Source organism: Pongo pygmaeus, chromosome 5 (genome assembly GCF_028885625.2).
Source record: "Pongo pygmaeus isolate AG05252 chromosome 5, NHGRI_mPonPyg2-v2.0_pri, whole genome shotgun sequence".
Classification (NCBI taxonomy): Eukaryota; Metazoa; Chordata; class Mammalia; order Primates; family Hominidae; genus Pongo; species Pongo pygmaeus.
The window spans coordinates 5124744-5145341 of NC_072378.2; the positions used below are offsets into that span (position 1 = coordinate 5124744).

At 42.3% G+C, this 20598-nt stretch overlaps 1 protein-coding gene across 4 annotated transcripts in view; it reads right to left on the reverse strand.

The window, feature by feature from the left end:
• Positions 1-20598, reverse strand: part of LYRM4 (LYR motif containing 4) — a 154604-nt gene that overhangs the window by 133301 nt on the left and 705 nt on the right. The gene's annotated exons all lie outside the window — the stretch shown is intronic.

The window sequence follows — 20598 nt, forward strand, 5'->3', positions numbered from 1 at the left end:
AGTTGGAGCCATGACTTGTGTGGGCATCTAGGGAGGGTGTGAGAAGGTCAAGATGAAGTGCAAGGGGCCTCCAATGTCAAGTGGAGCCAAGAGAGGAGGAGACAAGGAGAAGGTGGTGTCCCGCACGCTAGGGAAGGAAAAAAGAAGCTGGAGACTGGTCAATCGGGCCAAAGATACAATGAAGGAAAGTGACAAGAAGGAAGGCGGCAAGCCAGACTGCAGCAGAGTGAGGAGTGAGGGCAGCTGACAGCAGGAAGAGTGCACAGACCATTCCCACCAGCAGCAGGCTGTCAGGGTATCACTGACTTCCTAATTGGCACAGACCACATCGGTCTTTTCCCAAGAGGGTTACAGGCTCTTCCAGGTCACGATGCGGACCTGCGGAATCTGGGTTTCTGCTCTATGAGGGTCCCTGAGCACAGGCCCTTAAAAACATTCTCATCACCCCCATAGGGAACAGTACCTGGCCATGGGGCAGAACAAGTGCATGAGAGGACAGAGAGAGGAGGGAAGACGATGCCCCCGGCAGGGATGCTCATGCTGCCTGCTGCAGCCAATAAGGTGGAACCCAGGGCTTGTGGTCTAGGATCTTTCCTTCCATTAAGGTAAACAGGGCAAAATAAGACTCAAAACACCACAGGCTTCGAAGACATCACCTTTCAGTACTCCACCTAGCTCAGCCAAACCTAGCCTCAGCTGTATCCTATTGCTGAAAACTCTCCTTACAGTACATCCAATCTTTCCAGGCCTTCTGCACGTCTGCTTGTTCCCTGACTCACTCTGGTAAAATCTTGCCACCTATCTTTCCTTTCCCTTCATTTTTTTCTGCCATCCATTATTACTACTTTGCAGAAGTATTTTACATGAACACTACTCCCCTCCTCTGCGGACACTTTGGAATATGGCGTGTACCCAAGTTAATTTATTTTCAATGTATAAAACTGTACCCTTTGTGATAATATTACCTTAGGGTATTCAAACACAATACAAAAATATTTACTTAAGAAATCTAAAACAATAGCAGCTGGGAAAAATATCTATTAAAATACCAACTGTGAAATGACAGTTGTTAAGTATCTGTTTTACCCTCTGTTTTAAAAGAAGAGCACACCAAGGGTTTTGCCAAGCTGGGGAGGAGTGGAGTTCCAAAGACAAGACATCCTGGGCAAAGTACTCAGGGGCTTCCATCTCCCCCCAGACAGGTCGACTGAGGATTGTAAACCCGCAGTAGTAGTATCCAGTGCAGGTCCCAGCTTTGTGAGCATGGCCAGGGAAAGAAAAGACTGCCAAGAAAATGAAAATAATTATTTAGGGAGTAAGAACTAAAGAGTCCACATGCTGACCTGTAATTTAAGTCAAGCGGGGGCAAGAACAGAAAAAGCTTCACTGCAACACCAGCAGCGCCTCAATGGTGGGGGGCCCCTTGGTGGGACACTGGAACGCGCCAGTCTTATTATCACTTACATAAAGAAGCACATCCAAAAATGCAGAAGGAGGTGGAGGCAGAGCATGTACCTGCCTGAACCAACGTGGAATATGGGGAAAAGCGTTGGCTTTGGAGAATCCGGTGTAAAGCTGGCTCCATACCAACTTTGTTATTTTAGGTTACTTCTATTCTATGAACTACAGCTTTCTTGCTTGCAAAATGGGGGAAATTAAAAGTGCCTGCTTAATAGAGTTTTTATGACGGTTAAATAAGATAATGCAAGGAAGGGCCTAGTATGTGTCTGGCCCATGGGAGATGGTTAATAAAAAAAAGAGCTGTTATGATTGTATTTGTAAAATGAAGTAAGAATACTCATTTCATAGTGACTCTATACTAAATAAAACAATGCATATTAAAGTCTATAACACACAGTGCATGACAGACAGCATGTATTCAATCAATGTTAATTCACTCTGGAGCACCCTTTCTTCTCAGTCTACCAAATAATAAGGGATTTGCGTGAGTATGGAGGAGCGATCCCTAAGGCAGTAAACAGTCTCATAGGCAGGTACAGACTTTATCAGCATTACAATGGTTTTCATCAGAATTTGAACGAAACCAATACTTCCAATGCTTTTGATCCCTGGAATCAAACTGTAACTTAGCCTCAGTATAGAATTTCGTACAGCAAAGGCATTTATGAGACCACTGCCTCCAGTGTATTCAGTGATCAAAAGTATTGGAAGTTTCTGCTGTAACATAAATCTTAGTAGAACATAAACTCCATGAAGGCAGAAACTTGGTAAGTTCTATTTCCCTGATGAATCTCCAGTGCCTAGAACAGCGCCTGTTACATGGTGGAAGCTCAGCACATATTTGTTAACTGAATGAATATGGTTCACAGGCATATGTTATATATCAATATTAAAAAGTTCCTGTCCACAAGGATTAGAGACAGGAAAACAGGCCGTGGAGATAACTGGAAGTAAAATGGTGATACATGCCATTGGCCTGACTCAGAAATATTGGAGATTCTAATAGAGGCCTTCATCTTCTTTAGCAAGGCTGTAAGATCCTCCAACCTAAATAAGAAACTCCCAAACACTTCCAGCCATATTACTACTACCTTAATCTGTAAGTGCTTTACAGATTACAAGGCCTTCACACACAAAATGTCTCAGTTATAATTTCCTGGCTTGCTTACATTTTTTTTTTTTTTTTTTTTTTGAGATGGATCTCACTCTGCCAACCAGGCTGGAGTGCAGTGGTGTGATCTCAGCTCACTGCAACCTCTGCCTCTCCGGTTCAAGCGATTCTCCTGCCTCAGCCTCCTGAGTAACTAGGACTACAGGCACGTGCCACCATGCCCGGCTAATTTTTTGTATTTTTAGTAAAGACAGGGTTTCACTATGTTAGCCAGGATGGTCTCGATCTCCTGACCTCGTGATCTGCCTGCCTCGGCCTCCCAAAATGCTGGGATTACAGGCGTGAGCCACCGCTCCCGGCCACTTACACTTTTTATTAGAGTTCCTACTCTAGGCAAAGCCAGTGGGAGATTTAAAAATACGTGAGGCTGGGCACAGTGGCTCAGGCCTGTAATCCCAGCACTTTGGGAGGCCAAGGCAGGTGAATCTCCTGAGGTCAGGAGTTCGAGACCAGCTGACCAACATGGTAAAACCCCCGTCTCTATTGAAAATACAAAATTGGCCAGGTGTGGTGGCGTGTGCCTGTAATCCCAGATACTCGGGAGGCTGAGACAGGAGAACCACTTGAACATGGGAGGCGGAGGCTGCAGTGAGCCAAGATCATTCCACTGCACTCCAGCCTGGGCAACAAGAGCGAAACCCCTTCTCAAAACAACAACAACAACAACATGAATATGACAGGATTTCTGCTCTTAAAGAGCTGGAAATATAGCAGGGCTGAGAGAATTCTTCAAGGGCGAATTTGAAGGGCAAATGCTCAGTTCGTGTGTCTGCTCCACCCACACTTGTCCCATTTGTTTTGCCTGTACCCTGTGCTTTCTTTTATTTGCAGTGCCCCGTCACCGAGTCAGACAGCCAGGACTGCAGTGACGCTCATGCCCGGGGCGCACAGCATGCTGGGTTCTAACCTGCTGGCCATGTAGCTCCCACTCTTATGCACACGGCAAGGACTCTGCGAACAGGAAATAAATCAACTATATTCTCCTTTCTTAGGTACCAATATTCTGAACACATTTTTCTCCAGGCTGGCCAGTGAAAATATAAAAGAATTGCAAAATGAAAACAGGTTGCGCTGAAAGGCAATAACTCTTTCCTCCATTCTTAAAGAAGAAGAAAAAATGGAGGATACAATAAAAATCAACACTGGATTCCCTCTTATTCCCTAGGGTTAGAAGAATTCTGGGAAATAATTCCCTGTGATAATAATTACATGCCTGAAGTATACGAAGCTGTTTGAGAGACTGTGGGTTAAAGTTAATTACTATGAAAATAATATTATCAGAAGACTGTATATGATAACAGAAGTTATGAAACAAGAAGTTCTTTTTATATATCAGTTGTTTTTAATTAATTAAAACAAAGAGTTATTTTTCCATACTTTATCTTTCAAATTGGTTCTTCTGGCCTTTGAAAGTCGCTGGTGAAACAGATCGTGGCATCTTAATAAAACAAAGTATCTACAATCATATGGTGGCAGACATTTCCAATGACATGAACCTTTCTTATTCCTACACCAAATTTTGCCCATAATCTGAGATGTCTCAATATCTGGGGTAACTTTTCCTTATGTTCTTATTTTTTAAAAGGGAAAGGAAATGATTTTGAAGACACTGTATTTCTAACATATCTTGTTTCCTGAATTTAGTCTAAAGATGGTCCCAGACGTATGATGGTTTGACTTAGGATTTCTTGACTTTATGATGGCATGAGAGCAACAGGCATTCTGTACAAACCATTCTTCAAGTACCCATACAACCATTGTGTTTCCACTTTCAGTATAGCGTTCAGTAACTTACATGAAATATTCAATACTTTATTATAAAATAGGATTTGTGTTAGATGATTTTGTCCAACTGTATTCTAAGGGTAGTGTCCTGAGCACATTTAAAATTGGCTAGCTAAGCTATATGTTCTGTAGGTTAGGTGTACTGCGTTAAATATATTTTCAACTTATGATAGTTTTATGGGAATGTGACCCTGTCCTAAGTTGAGGAGCATCTGTCCTTCTTAAAAATGTTATTGATATGACATCTCTGTAATACATCCCTTCCCCCACCCCTGCTCGTTCCTTAGGGGATGGACCAGATCTGAAGATCTCAGGGGTGGGGAGCCAAAAGCAGAGGGGTGAGAGTGTTGGAAAGGAGAAGAGAGACTCCTCTCTGGGCTAATTTGTGAGTTCAGCCAGAACACGGGAAGAAATAGATCCAGACCTGAGTCCCTTACTCTGTGATGAGAAGCAGTTCTGACCTAGCTTGGGATAGAGTGTTGGGACCTGCTGTCTGCATGGCCACCTAGCATAAGGCAACAAGAGGGCCACAACAACAGTGACGATGTGGGCAGATGGGTCAGTAGTGACAGGATGCACACATGGACATTCAAATCATGAGGCACAAAGGGCCCATCTGTGCTGACTGTGGGCTGTGGTACAAGAGGTGTCAGGATGAGCGTGGAGCTTTCATGGCACTGATGGGGGTAGCTGAGTGTAGTTCTGAGAAGCGGATGGCTTCTGAGGTGGGGTGGGGCAGGCTGAGGGCTGTTCTCCTGGTTCCTGCTGAGGCTCATCCCCTGCTAACTGTCTTCTCCAAATTATCCTGTTACTGCATGGCTATGCATTAGCTCTGTTTGCCTACAACACATATGTGACACTGATCCCAAGGACAAAGAAATCATGCTGACTTCATTTGCAGGAAGACCTTTTAAAATCTCTCTCTATATATAATAGGTGAATTTCTGGAAACAAAAAAGATCAATATAAATTTGGTTTGGGAAAACAGCACCTGATCTTAAAATTCTATGGGAATCTTTCATGTTCTTATGTGATGAGGAAGGAAGGACAAGGAAGTGAGTGACTGGGTCTCAACATGGCCGCCCCGGTAGTTCACCCAAATCCCTTTACTCCTACTTGTTAATAAGCAGCACACACACATGCAGTTTTCACTCAGCCAACGGTTCTTATGCTTTGCAGTGTTCTGTCACTATGGAAAGAGTTAACTCAAACACAGTTCTTACACCCACGGAGGATGGCAGTCTAGTGAAAATGTGGCAAGAGTGATGGGGACATGTTACAGCCAGGACTTTGCATACGGTGTCTCGAAGACAAGAGAGGGGCTGCCATAAACATAACTCATACGCACAGACTTGTGCACCCCACATGCTGCCTGGCATTGATGTTGGGCTGACAGTGCTGAGCAAAAGCAAATCTAGTCCTTGTCCTTGACTTCCTGGAGCCTGAGGCCAGAGAACCATGTTTCAGATCAGAACAAAATAAATGTACAATTACAAGTGGTGTAAGTGTCACTATGGAAACATGTATGGGGCTATGAGCTTACAGGACTGTGGAGTGCCTTGCTGGGGTCCAGGCAAGTGAGTGCAGAAGATCTTAAGACAGAGGGACAGCATGAGCACCAGGGAGCAGAGCATTTAAGAGGCTGAGAAAACGCCAGAGTGACAACACCATCCCCAAATGGGAAGGTGACAGGACATAAGGCGAGAAAGGCAGGGAAACACAGGCCATGGTAAGGATTCTGGACTCTATCCCAAGAACAATAAGAAACAACTATAGTTTTTTCCTTATTCTTCTTCTTTCCTTTAAAAAATTAAAACAAGGGAGCAGGGTGGTGTTGGGCAGTTTCAGAGTGCTTACCCAGAGTTGACCTGTAAGCTGAATTTTGAAGGATGAATAAAAATTTGCTAATAAGGGAGGAAAGTGTGTTCCAAACATAGGAAACAATATGGAATCACATGAAGGTCTATAGCCGTGTGGCACTATTAAGAAAATGCAAGAAGTTGGAATCGCTGACATGAAGAGTAGACAGGAAGCGAGGGGGAAGAACAGGAGTGCCATGTGAAGCTAAGAATGAGCTCCATTCCAGAAACCACATGGTGCCACTGGCACATTTGAGGCAAGGGGGTGGAGTGGCTGGGTGAGACCGTGCAGGTTCTGGAGTCAAAGACTGGGTTCAGTTCTCTGTTCTCCTTACAAGGTCTTTAATTGGAGAAACCACTGAACTTCCTCCTCCTAAGAATTCCCCAACTACCACATTTATCCTAGCGCCCAGCACACAGCTCAGTTAGTTGCTGCTGTACTTGAGAAACCTCACAGTGAGGAGGGCACGGTGCAGGGGGGACTGACAGTGGTATTCGGACACAGCCATCCAGGTTAGAAGCCAGCATGGGATGGGCGAGCGCCCAGCACACAGCTCAGTTAGTTGCTGCTGTACTTGAGAAACCTCACAGTGAGGAGGGCACGGTGCAGGGGGGACTGACAGTGGTATTCGGGCACAGCCATCCAGGTTAGAAGCCAGCATGGGATGGGCGAAGGTAGTGAGGGTGAAGTGGAGGGAGTGGGCCTGGGACGTGTCCAGACAGAATGCAGGGAAGTTGGGGCGAGGAAGGAGTCTTGGACAAATGCCCAGTTCCAGCTTTGTTGTGGCAGGTCTGGGTGGATGTGGAGCAGTTGCCTATGTACCTCGGAAGGGCCTTCACAGGAGGCAGGTGAGTAGTGTGTCTGGTACTTGGGAGAGGGGCTGGGGCTGGAAACAGACTTGGGAGTAAACACAGAGGTGGCAATTGAAACCACGGAATGTGATAAAATTACAGGGAAAGTGAAAAGAGGGAAATGGGTGAAGGACCACCCACAGAGATCTGAGGTGTCTGGACATACTTTTATACATCAGAGCCTCAAGTGAAAACAGTCCTTGCGACACAGGAAAGGAGACGTGTCTAACCCAGGTGCTGAGACTGATGGTCACAGTCAGGATTCTGCGGTCCACAGAGGGCAGAGCTTGTGAGCAATGCCCCTTCCAGAAGGCTGCCTGATCAGGGTCTGCTCTGGTTTGGTTATACCTCCATGGGGAATTTCCTTCAAGTTTCAAGTTTGAGGCGAAAGCATGCTATGCTCACTATGTTAATGTCCCCCCAAGTCCAGAGGCCCCCACAGTGCTGGAAGCTTTTGATTCTTCGTCTGAGGAGGAGAGAAACAGAACACTAGACTTCTGGACGCAGTGAGTGCTCAAACAAGATTTGCTGGATGAATAAAAGACAACTGGACTAAGACAGGACAATCAATGATCCTTTCTGGCTCCAATCTGTCTGCAAGGAATTGCTTTCTCATTTAATTTAGCTTTTTGTTTAGTTAAGGGTAAAGGAGATTTTAGTTAAGAGACACCTTTGTCTACAGAAGTGATATCTGGTTAAAACAATATCACTCTTAGGAATGAGATGTGGAGGAGAGTTAACTGTATAGGAAAATATCTGAGTGAATATGCAGAAAAAATGTATAAAATCCTTAAGTCAGCAATTATGCTACAGAGTAATATTCATAATTACAATGAATTGATCACATAAGTTAACTTGGAATAAACCAGGCCAAATGGAGAGGGTGGTAAACCCTTTCAGAACATTACACCAGGAACCAAAGAATAAATACATACAGCTTAATAGATGCATCAGTGATGTCTAATGAGGGCAGCAGCCATCCATTAAATAAAAAAATTACTCTGAGAACAGACATAATCAACTAATTGAGCACTGATGAACATTAACAGTTATAGTTATATATTATAGTTATAATTAATAGGCAAATATAGTTATATATTATAGTTATAATTAATACGCAAATTATTAACATTAATATACAAAATATACATAAACACTGGATAAAAAAGAGAGAAATAAGCAGATATAGAGGGCTACACATTAAGTTAACACCGAGATCCAGGTACCTGCTTTAAGATCATGCCTGCAATGTCCAGATGCTCTCAGGAAGTGAAACTGTACACAAAGGTACTCAAGGAAAATGTCTTCTTCATACCAAGAAGGCAGTGTCCTCTATGTTTGATGCTTCATTTGGAATGACTTTTCTTCTTCCAATGATATTCTCATAACCTTAGTTTGATTTGTTCTCTCTAATCCAACATATTCATCCAAACACTAAGGCCAGCTAATTCTGTTTATCAACATACCTCAAAGCCAGTCCCCTTCTGCCTGTGCTGTCACATTGCTCTAGCCAGGCCTCTGGAAACATCTGAGTAAACTCAACGAGGGCAATGGCCTCCCGACTGGCCTCCATGTCTTCAGCGTCTTTTCTATATGGGGTAAGCCAGCTAAAGGAGAGTCTGCAATCTGCAGAAAACACCTGAATGGCTTTTCAACGCCGAGGACCACGTTCTAGCATCTTATGTTAGCACAGCATACAAAGCTCTCTGTGATTAGTAGTCCCACCTGTCTCCACCCTCATCTCCCACTACGTGCCATCAGCAATACAGAGTGCTAGTAGTTCCTTACAGCCAACACCAACTACACTGCGTTTCTCATCTGCTCCTGCCTCCCTTCCCCAGCTAGTCCCTACTAGCCCTTTATAGCTCAGGTCAGCCACCACTGCTTTCTTCAGCTCCGATCCCCTTTTGGGTTAGGCTGCTGTCTCTCCTATCTGCTTCCACAATATTCTGTTCATTTCACTACTGGTATATTGTCACCATGCTACTGTAGAAATTTCAGGGAATCTATCAGTCTATGCCCCGAACTACAGGTGCTGCTTGGGCAAAGGTTATGTTTTGTTTATCTCTGCATCCTCAGCAAGGAACAATGAGTCTGGCACAAAGCAGGTACCCAATAAATGTTTGCTGAATGAAACATCAAACAAGCATCATATCAAAGCTACACATTACAGTCATAGAGTTCTTTGGATGACTAATAAATATCTGGTCGAGAATATGGTTCAACAAATTTAACTGAGTTGGCAAAGTGACGGTTAGCTATGAGAAATTTCAAAGATTTGGCAGCTAGACTACCAGTGTAAGAGACAACTATGTAGTAATTAATTCATCTGTATCTGCTGACATACAGAAATGATTTTGGAGCACCTACTAGAATACCAAATATTCTGCTAGAAAGTTCTGCAACTGTAGTAGTCTCAATTTACAGATGACACACAGGGAGTAAATGATTTATACCAAGGTCACAGAATAAAAAAACCAGTTGGCCTAAAATTTGAGCCAAGGTTTCTTAATTTAAAGGCCAGAAATCTTTCTAAATCAAGACTGCCTTACTCATGATACTCATCCATTATACTGAAAACAACATGTAAGTCAAAGTGGTTCAGGAGTCACAATTTTGGGGAAAGATGGGGTGCAAAGAAAATTAGGGTAAACTTCAAGAAGGAAGTCACTGCGATTTTTCTTTTCTTTTTTTTTTTTTTATCACGAAAGATCACTTCTGTGAGCTATTTTTTAACCTCAAAATGTCTGAGTTAAGAGAACTATTAATACAATCAAACAGAATTCCAATGAGAACCTATGAAACCACACAGATGATTAAGATATCACAGTGATACATTATGTCATAATCTTGGCAACTTGCATTCCTATCACAGATGCAGACAACAGCCAGGAGGACCTGCCTTAACTGAGCCGAACTTTGCTAAATCTAGAAACTCCCAGCTTGGTTCATGTAACTTACCTAGTTTTATTACTTCATTTGGTTTCCGAAGGTCAGAACTTTCCTAAATTGGCTAGGTATCGGCTGACTGGGGAAATACTAAGAGAAATGAAATCTATGATCTGAAGAGGTGGGATTCAGCGTGAAGAAAGGGGTATACAGGAGAAGTAATATGACATGAAGTATCTTTCATCCTCAGCAAAGTCTGCATATGACTATTGACATGAGTCATTGAGGTAATTTTTTTTAGGCTTATTATGGCCATTTTCAAACAGAATGTTTTGTAATCACACTTTGCATACAAAAGAGTATTATCCTACTGCAACAAATAATAATTTAGAGATATTTTAAGAAAATTCTATTTACTTATAATTGTACTTTTTGGCCTAACTTTACTCCTCATTTTCTTATATTCTCTATCTTTATTTTCTCATTGCTTTGACTCCCTCATTATTTTTTAATTATAACAATTATTTTATTATATTTTACTATATGTATTTTTGTAAGTTTTAAAAATGCTTTAAAGGCCAAGGCAAAGTATAAATAGAATAAGCGCAATTTAGAAACTCTTGTAAACTACAGTCAATAAATCAGCAATGACACACAGATCTAATAACTTTTTAACACTTCGCTTTAATATCTAGAGTAAAAAAGAATGTTATTTTTCACCCCAAAACCTTGGCTGCTGAATACAATTTTCTCAATATAAATACATTAAATATTTTCTACTCTAAGTTAACCGTACTATTTTTATTTTTTGAAACCATTATCATTAAACCTGGCAGAACTTAGCAATGTAAGAGAAAAAAAATTTTTTTGGAAACTCCAGCATATTTAACAATAATCAATAATCTTTCAAAAGTCTAAGAAACTGTTTTTAGGCACACATGAATCACCTCTAGTTGCCTGTGGTGCACTGTTGAAGAGGTCAGGTAGCAGTAGTTCTTTGTAATACAGCGCCACAGGCTCTATATGAAATCCAGTAACATAAATTCAGAACAAATGTAAGAACTGATATGGAAACAACTTAGAAAATTTTACAAAGCAGTATTTTTCTCTTTTAATTTTCCCCTCCTTTACTATGTTCTTACATATGGTATAATAAAAGAGTTAAAGCAATTTTTACAGACACGTATGATGTGTTCAACATTTCATAGTGAGCAAAACTCTTCTTTGGCTGCTTAAAATATAATACAGTGTTATTTAAAAAATATTTCTGTAATATGATATATGACAGCCAAAACATCATTATGCAGGGTGTCTCCTCAGCCCCAGTACATTCTGCAAATCTCCACTGTTCGGGCACTATTTCAATTTGCATGCTTCCTCTGTAAGTTTCTTGAGCCGTCCTTATATGTACATTGCATATGCCCAACCATACTACAATCTTGTAACAGCAGGGCCATCTTGTGTTTGCTTCTACCTATTCCTAGGTTCTAGTGTGGTAATATATATACACACACACACACACACTATGAGTTTTCAAGAAATATTAGGAAGAAATGGATTTGTTGATTTGTCTCAAAAAGGAAGAATATTTGACATTAAGGCTTTCACTGTAGCTGCCCTGTTTTACAAAGTGAAAGGTGCTTGTTAATATTCATATTAGGGTTGGTATTTGAATTAGTCTGTTCTCACATTGACTGGCTAATTTATGAAGAAAAGAGATTTAATTGGCTCACAGTTCTGCAGGCTGTACAGGAACTGTGATGCTGGCATCTGCTCAGTTTTTGGGGAGGACTCAGGAAGCTTACAATCATGGCAGAAGGTGAAGCGGGAGCAGGCACATCACAGGCCAGAGCAGGAGCAAGCAAGCGAGGAAGGAGATGCCACACACTTTAAAACAACCGGATCTCACGAGAACTCACTTATCATTGTGAGGACAGTACCAAGGGGAATGGTGCTAAACTACTCATGAGAAATCTGCCCCCATGATCCAGTTACTTCCCACCAGGCCCCACCTCCAACACGGGGGAATGCATTTCAGCATGAGATTTGGGTGGAGGCAACATCCAAACTGTATCATTGCTATTCATGCTAGCCTTCTTGATCAATCAGTGACTCATAGGGTGGAGGAGGCAGTCGCTGGAAAAGATCCGCAACAAGGAAAACATGCGAAAGAAATCCTTTGATGAGTGAGAGGGCTGCCTGGTTCCCACTCCAGGAGCTCATGGTTCTAATTCCTCAGCTTGCCAATAAATCTGGATTGCAACTGGTAATATATTAAAGAGTTCCAGTGGCTCGAAAAGAAAACAGACTCCTAAACACGAGTCATTATTTAGTTCCCTCATTAAGACAGCAATCACAGATACCAAAGTTTCATTCAGTTGTGTAGTACATAGTAACCGAGACCTGACGTTGATCAGCACTTAGGTTGATCAGGACTTAGGAATTTTACCACTCATGAAACTAGGGAGCCTGTTTAACCATTTCACCTATAAGGAGGAAGTGTGAAAATAAACTTCCTCGGGTTGATGCTTCTACAGATTTTGTAGGCTTATTCACGGGATGCATGGGTGCAGGAATTTTCTTCTGAAAAGGATGGGGTTGTGGAAGCAGCAGCCCATGGGGAGCGAGGTGGCCTTCTAATCCCATTCTGCCCTTGACCAGCTGCGAGACCAACCAAGCTGCTCCTCCTCTCTATGCCTCACTCTGCTTTGAAACCTATTTTGTTACTTACTGGGAACTTTACCTAGCATTTAACATCTTGACATTTAGCTCAGTCCAACGCTTCAGCCACAGTTGCCCACATCTGGTTCTGATACACGCCTTGCATTTTACTTTTCACATGCCTTACTGTCTTTGCCTGGAATGCTCCTCCATCGCATGTCCACCTCTGTGGCTGACACAGACTGTTGCCTAATCAATAGTTCTTCCCACCGTTTTCTCTCTGCTGTCTTTTCACTAGACAGCAGAGATGCTAGAATAGCTGTATCCTAATTTTCCAGCCTGTTGTTTACCTAGTGATATAAATGTAATGAAGTTTTGGTCAATGAGCAAAAGCAGAGTCCTCCTGGAAAGCTTTACCCTTTCCTGGCCGTGACTGCCCTTCTTCTTCCTGACTAAGTAAGGACATATTTGGAGCTTCAGAAGCTGTTTGCAACCATCAGGCATAAGCAGGAGAGGAACACTGAGACTCCACACATACCTTGACATTTTCTAGCTGCTAAATAAGCTCTGGCAGCTACATACCTCTAGACCTTTTCTATGTGAGAAGAATAAGCCCCCAATTAAGCCCTGTGTAAGGGCTTCCTATGACTTCCGGTCAAAAGCATTCCTAATTTTAAGGTGGCACTTAGGAGACCAGCTCCTCTCTGGCCTTTCCTTTGTACTTCATTGATAAACTTCTTTAGGAGCTTGTAATTTTTTACCCTTAATAGGAGGCTCATTTTGATCTGCAGCTCTTTGCACAATGCTTAGTGTATAACACATTAATAAAAACTCAACTATCTGATGGAGAATGAGGGAGTTCTGACACTACACTTGGTATGCATTTGGGCATCACTTTAGCCTTTTCTCAAGTTTTACAATAACATATTTCTTAAGCTATAAGAGGGATACGTTGAATATAATTTTCTCTTGCATTTCAACAATGAATATTTATTATGTTGGTGCAAAAGGAACTGCAGTTTTTGCATTGCTGGAATTTGCTGTTTGATACTGGAAATACATTCTTAAATAAATGTGCTTATGTTATACATCATTTTAATGGGCAATTCTCGGTTTTTTTTTTGCTAATGACTTGCTGTTTATGTTTATTTTACACTATGGAAATGATGTTAGACAAAAAGCAAATTTCAGCAATTTTCTTATTTGAGCTCAAAATTGGTCAAAAAGCTGTGGAGACAACTTGCGACAACTCATTTGGCCTCGGAACTGCTAACGAACGTACAGTGCTATGGTGGTTCAAGAAGTTTTGCAAAGAAGACGAGAGCCTTGAAGATGAGGAGCCTAGTGGCCGGCCATTGGAAGTTGTCACCCACCAATTGAGAGCAATCACGGAAATTGATCCTCTTACAACTACCCGAGAAGCTGCCAAAGAACTCAATGTTGACCATTCGACGGTTGTTCGATTTGAAGCAAAATGCAAACGTGAAAAACCTCAATAAGTGGGTGCCTCATGCTGAGCAAAAAAACAAATCATCGTTTTGAAGTGTTGTCTTCTCTTATTCCATGCAACAATGAACCATTTCTCGATCAGATTGTGATGTGTGATGAAAAGTGGATTTTATATGACAACTGGTGATGACCAGCTTAGTCGCTGGACCAAGAAGCTCGAAAGCACTTCCCAAAGCCAAACTTGCACCAAAAAAAGCTCATGCTCACTGTTGGGTGGTCTGCTCCACTACAGCTTCCTGAATCCCGGCAAAACTGTTTCATCTGAGAAGTATGCTCAGCAAATCCATGAGATGCACTGAAAACGGCAATGCCTGCAGCCAGCACTGGTCAACAGAAACGGCCCAATTGTCTCCGTAACGACCCCTGACTGCACGTCACAAAACCAACGCTTCACAAGTTGAACGAATTGGCCTCATCCACCATATTCATCTGACTTCTCGCTAACCGACTTCCACTTCTTCAAGCATCTCGACAACTTTTTGCAGGGAAAATGCTCCCTTGACTAGCAGGGTGAAGAAAATGCTTTCCAAGAGTTTGTAGAATCCCGAAGCATGGATTTTTACGCCACAGGAATAAACTTATTTCTTGTTGGCAAAAATGTGTTGATTGTAATAGTTCCTATTTTGATTAATAAAGATATATTTGATCCTAGTTATAATAATTTAAAATTCATGGCCCCAAACCGCAATTACTTTTGTACCAACTTGCTACATAGGTACTATGCTAAGCACTAGTAATAGAGATAAGACAGAATTTCTGCTGTGTATGTGTGATATGTGCCCCAACAAAGGTAAGAACAGGTGCTTCTTCAACATCTGCTTATCTCCCACCTTACCCAGAAACTGGCTGTCAGGCTTGGCACGAATAAACTCAACTTTCCACCCTCTCATACTCCAACTTACCCTCTTCTCCTTCATTCCACTCATGTAAAATGAAATACCGTTCAGTCTGTCCAAGACCAACCCCACCAGCTGTGCTCTCAGGTACCACTTTTCACCTCTCGTGGGGTCTTGCTCTATTGGTTATCTACTCTCATGTTTTATTACCAAAATTCCAGTGGGAGGTGGAGGGGGTATCTCTACTCCCGGTAGCAATGTACGCACTTCTGATTCATGTCTCAACCCCCATAATCTGGGTTCTGCCATAACCACTTGGCTAACAATGCTGCCCTGGTAATGGTACCAGAGGCTCTACATTGCCCTCTTTATGAACTGGATATTGCTTAGACAAGCCACCCTGCTGACCACAGCTACCCTCTCCAAACATATGACTATCTTGACTTCTGCAACACTACTCTTTACTTGGTCTCCTCCCATTTCTTAAACCCTATAGTAGTTAGCCAAAGGACCATGGCGGGGGTCTCTGAGACCTTTCAGGGGATCCACCAGGAAAACAATTTTCATAGTTATCAGGAAGACATCTGCATTCTCTTACGAGTATACAGGGGAAATTACTAGACACTAAGTGATATGTGATATAGCAACAAATTGTAGGTAGCAACAAATATAAGCACCCAGTTGTCTTCTATTAAGCCAAACATGAAAGAGACTTGCACAAGTGTCAAACTATAAATCTGCTGATTTAGGGGGAGGAAAAATGGTTATGCTTCATAAAAGTGTTATTTAACATAATGGATTTAGTCATTTTAAAATAGATGTTTTTAAAAGCTTTTTTTTTTTCTAATATGATAAATGTGTCCCACATAAACGAAAGCTTTTTGGGGTCCTCAGTAATATTTAAGAACGTAAAAGGCCTAAGACCAGTTAAGTTGAAGAACCACATTCTTAAACTTTGTCTTCTTGGCTCTTCTTCAGCCAACTCCTTCAATTTTGATGTTCCCTAGAATAGCATCTGTAGCTCACTAATTTTCTCACCTTAAACTAGGATTTCTCAATCTTGGCATGACCAACCTTTTGGGCCAGCTAATTCTGTTAATGGGGCTGTCCCCTGTGCACCCCTGGCCTCAGATGCCTAGCACCCCCTTTCCAAGTTGTGGCAAACAAAAATGTCTTCAGATATTGTCAAATAAAATCACCCCAGGATAAGAACTACTAACCTAAATAGTATTCCTAGATAATTCATCTAATATCTAGGTTTTAATTTAACTTATGATGATAATTCCACTTATCAAGTACCTATTCTATACCAGGGACTATCCTAAGTACTTGATGTGTATTAACTCACAACAGTGGTGCTGACTACAGCCCCCATTAAAAAAGAATTAGCTGGCCCAAAAGGTTGGTCATGCCAAGATTGAGAAATCCTAGTTTAAGGTAAGAAAATTAGTGGTTACGGTGCTATTCTAGGGAACATCAAAACTGAAGGAGTTGGCTGAAGAAGAGCCAAGAAGATAAAGTTTAAGAATGTGGTTCTTGGCCAGGCGCGGTGGCTCATGCCTGTAATCCCAGCACTTTGGGAGGCCAAGGTGGGTGGATCACCTTAGGTCAGGAGTTCAAGATCAGCCTGGCCAACATGGTGAAACCCTGTCTCTACTAAAAATACAAAAATCAGCCAGGTGTAGTGGCAGGCGCCTGTAATCCCAGCTACTCGGGAGACTGAGGCCGGAGAATCGCTTGAACCCAGGAGGTGGAGGTTGCAGTGAGCCAAGATCGTGCCACTGCACTCCAGTCTGGGCAACAAGGGCAAGATTTCAACAGAAAAAAAAAAAAATGTGGTTCTTAATTGGTCTCAGGACCCTTTTACACTGTGTGAGATGGATCAATTATGACTTTCATTTTACAAAGAAACTGCAGAACAGAGAGTGATGTGACTTGCTTGGTGACACAGAGTCGGTGGTGCTGACTAGTGCAGTGCTGACCACTCCTCTGAGCTTCAGAGCCCTGTGATTGTGTGGGATGCCGGGCATCCCAGGGGAAATTTACACCCAAGATACCCTAAATATGAACTAAAAAACCCTCTCTCCACAAGACCAGCTAGTTCTGTATTACCTAAGTCAGTTAATGGTACAAGTTTAAATTCACCCTCTCTGTGCTTTAGCTTAACCAGAAACCTGGATGCCATTCTAGACTCTGCTTGGATTCTCTTCTTCCTTAGTCCTCAATCCAATCATTTGAGTTCTAACAATTTTCCCTTCTAATGATTTATCAAATACAACATTCTTCTCTATCTTCCACTATTCCTGCCCTTACTAGCGTTCTAATCTCTACTCTGCACTGCTGTAATCAACTCCCATTTGATGTCCTTGGTCTCTCAAAATCATCTTCTACACTGCTGCCTGAGTGATCTATCAAAAAATGCAAATCTGGTCATGTCAGGTTAGTGGCTGCCTATGAGCTAAGGGTAAAGTCCAGGGTCCTCAGCACGGCCCCCAGGCCCTCAAATCAGTGGCCCTCTCCAACCTCAGTGCCATCCTGTCACCCCCTGCATCATACTTACCTCCCTGGCAGTGCTGTGTTGTTTGCCTGCCTGACCACACCACGCTGCTTCATGCCTTTGATCCAACGTCACCCCCTTGGGAGGTCTTCTAGATTCTACACCCTGTGCAGCCTTCTGTCACAGCACTTAACCCAGTCTGGGACAACTAACTCTGTACCTGTGTCCCACATAAGCCTGTAAAGCCATTGATAACAGGTGCCTAGCTTAGTTCAAAAATCTCATCTTTTTCTCTCCAGGGCCTGGTATAGCAGGGGTCCCCAACCCCGGGGCCATAGACCTATCAGTACTGGTCCGTGGCCTGTTAGGAACCAGGCCACACAGCAGTTGAGCAGTGGGTGAGTGTACATTACGGCCTGAGCTCCATCTCCTGTCAGATCAGCGGCGGCATTAGATTCTCATAGGTGCACCTATTGTGAACTGCACCTGCATGTGATCTAGGATGCACGCTCCTTATGATAATCTAATGCCTGATGATCTGAGGTGGAACAGTTTCATCCCAAAACCATTCCCTCCCTTGACCCGGTCCATGGAAAAACTGTCTTCCACGAAATTGGTTCCTGGTGCCAAGAAGGTTGGGGGTTGCTGTGGTATAGCACTGGGCAAAGTATGCTTCAGAGAAGTTTTGTAGAAGCACTGAGGTAAAAGAATGACACTCAGCAATGAGACCTGTTTAGCTGGCGGGAGGGACTGGAGTGGAGGCTGTGGGATGAAGAGAGTTGGGAAAACTTTTGTTCAGAGAAGGTGACGATTGAGCTGAATCTTGAAGGAAGAGGAGGCACTCTAGACAGGAGTGATAAACGGCCTGCTGGATAGAACAGTACTTGCAAAGGCCTGGAGGCCCAAAAGGACGTGGCACATTTAGGAAACTGCAACTGATGATGACAGAGGACATGATGCACATGTGGGACTTAGGCTGAGACTGGAGGAGCAGACAGGGCTCCTGCTATCAAAACGTGGCCTACATTATAGATCTCGCAAGAGAGTTCCAAAGTATTTATTTCACTACTCCAATTACTTTAGGCACAATTCGCAGGTCATTAAAAACGTTTAATAGTCTGCTTTTGATTGCTTATTCCGCACTACCTGTGTTAGTTTTGACAGGTAACAACCTCCCTGTGCCTCAGTTGCCTTACAGGGTAATACAAATAGCACCTACCTCACAAGATTATTGTCAAAACAAATGTGTTAATAGACGTGAAGAACATAAGATAGCAGTGGCACACAGAATTGATAGTGGATGTTGTGTTGCTATTGATTTGCCATCAGTGACAAATAACTGCTGAGATTAGAGAGGAGGGAAGGGACTGTTCTTGAAATTCACAAGACACAGCCTTAATGTAAAAGAAGGACATATTTTTAAAACAAGTAAGTTTATCTAGGGAGGTAATAGTAGCAGGAATCTAGGTTTTTAGGTCTATGATCTCAGCCAACAGTATAAAATGATTATCAGACTCCTTTGGATAATATATTTATATTTGGATAATAAGTTTAGCTTAAAAGTATATGCTTAAGGTATAATTTGACCAATTATTTTCTGAATGCATATGATCTTACAGTTGCCCATACTGAAACCCATTTTCAATCTTCTGCCTTTCAGGTACAGCCTTGAATGATTTTCCTAAAGTTTGAATGATTTTCCTGTTCAGCTGGCAATTACTCGTTTGAAAACACTTGGGCCTCATTTGCTCATAAATCATTTCCAAAGAGAATTTCAGAAACAGAAGGGTCCTTAGAGATTGTCTAGTCCAACAGTCTATTTCATAAACAAGAAAACTGAAATACAGAGATTGAGTGACTTGTCCAAGTTATAGTCTTCGAGGGCTCCACCTTGACTTTCTTACATGCTCTCACATACACCCTCTCCCTGCCACTTTCTTTAGTGTGTGAACTGCCTGCTGATTCCAAGTCCTTGTGTATCCTGAGTAAGCTTTAATGACAAACTATTTTACTCCAGACTATGGTGAAATCAAATGGTTTCTATTTATTTAAGTTGCATATTTCATGTGTTTCCTCAACAGACTTGGTTAAGTACTTGGTGCTAGGTGTTTGGTTAATTCTGGCTAAAATTCCACCAGTATACCTATTATTACACTCTTTATTCTCCAAAGTCAAAGTCATTAAGTAAAATCATTCTCTCCCATGAAATTTAACCACTTAACTGGGTGGATATAACCTCAGTGGTATGACCCAGATGCTGTTTTCAAATTTGCAGGATGAGTATATTTTCCAGGTGGGTTTCTAAAAATTTGAGTCATTGCTTAAGAGGATTAGTGTTCCCGTCCTTTGACAGAGGTTGTACTGGGCAGACCCATCTCAGGACCTGCCAGCTCACACACCTGGTGGAGGGGGGCCAACCTAACCAGGTGTGTTCCAAGGGTAGGTTCTGCTCTTACGACATCCAATCCATAGTCTGGCCAGTCACCTAAGTGAGGCTTGGGGTAAAGAGATGAGTTGATCCAATCAGATTCTTTCTCATGGGAATATGGCTCAAACTCAGAGAGGAGCAGGCAGTTAGTAAAAACAAAACAAAAAACAAATCTAAACAAAATGCAGAGAGAGAATCCATAAGAAAATGATGGGTCAGAACCAGCAACACTGTGAAAGCAGAGGCTCTGAATTAGAAAAAACATACAAAGAGTAAGAATAAAAGACTCATAGGCAAATAGGGGAGTGGGGAGGCGTGGGAAAAAGTGAATGTGTTATATTAAAGATGTAAGAGTTTAGGCCCTCTGTATGCTGCTCTCAAGGTCCAGTAAGCGGGATCTCTGCCTGGTGAGCCAGGAGAAACTGAGATTTCAGCTCCAAAGCTTGTGAGACCCTTTTTCCTTTACCGCTACGCGTTTCCTCCGTACCCTAAATAGAATGGATTTGATTCTTGCAACCGAAAGAACTCATTACGACACCTAGGAAATTTTAGGGAGGTGCTAGAGTGTGCCTTCAGCTTTGTCGCTGTGTGCCACTCACTGGCCACTTCCACTCTCAACTCTTCCAATGCTCAAGGGAAGTTTTACATAT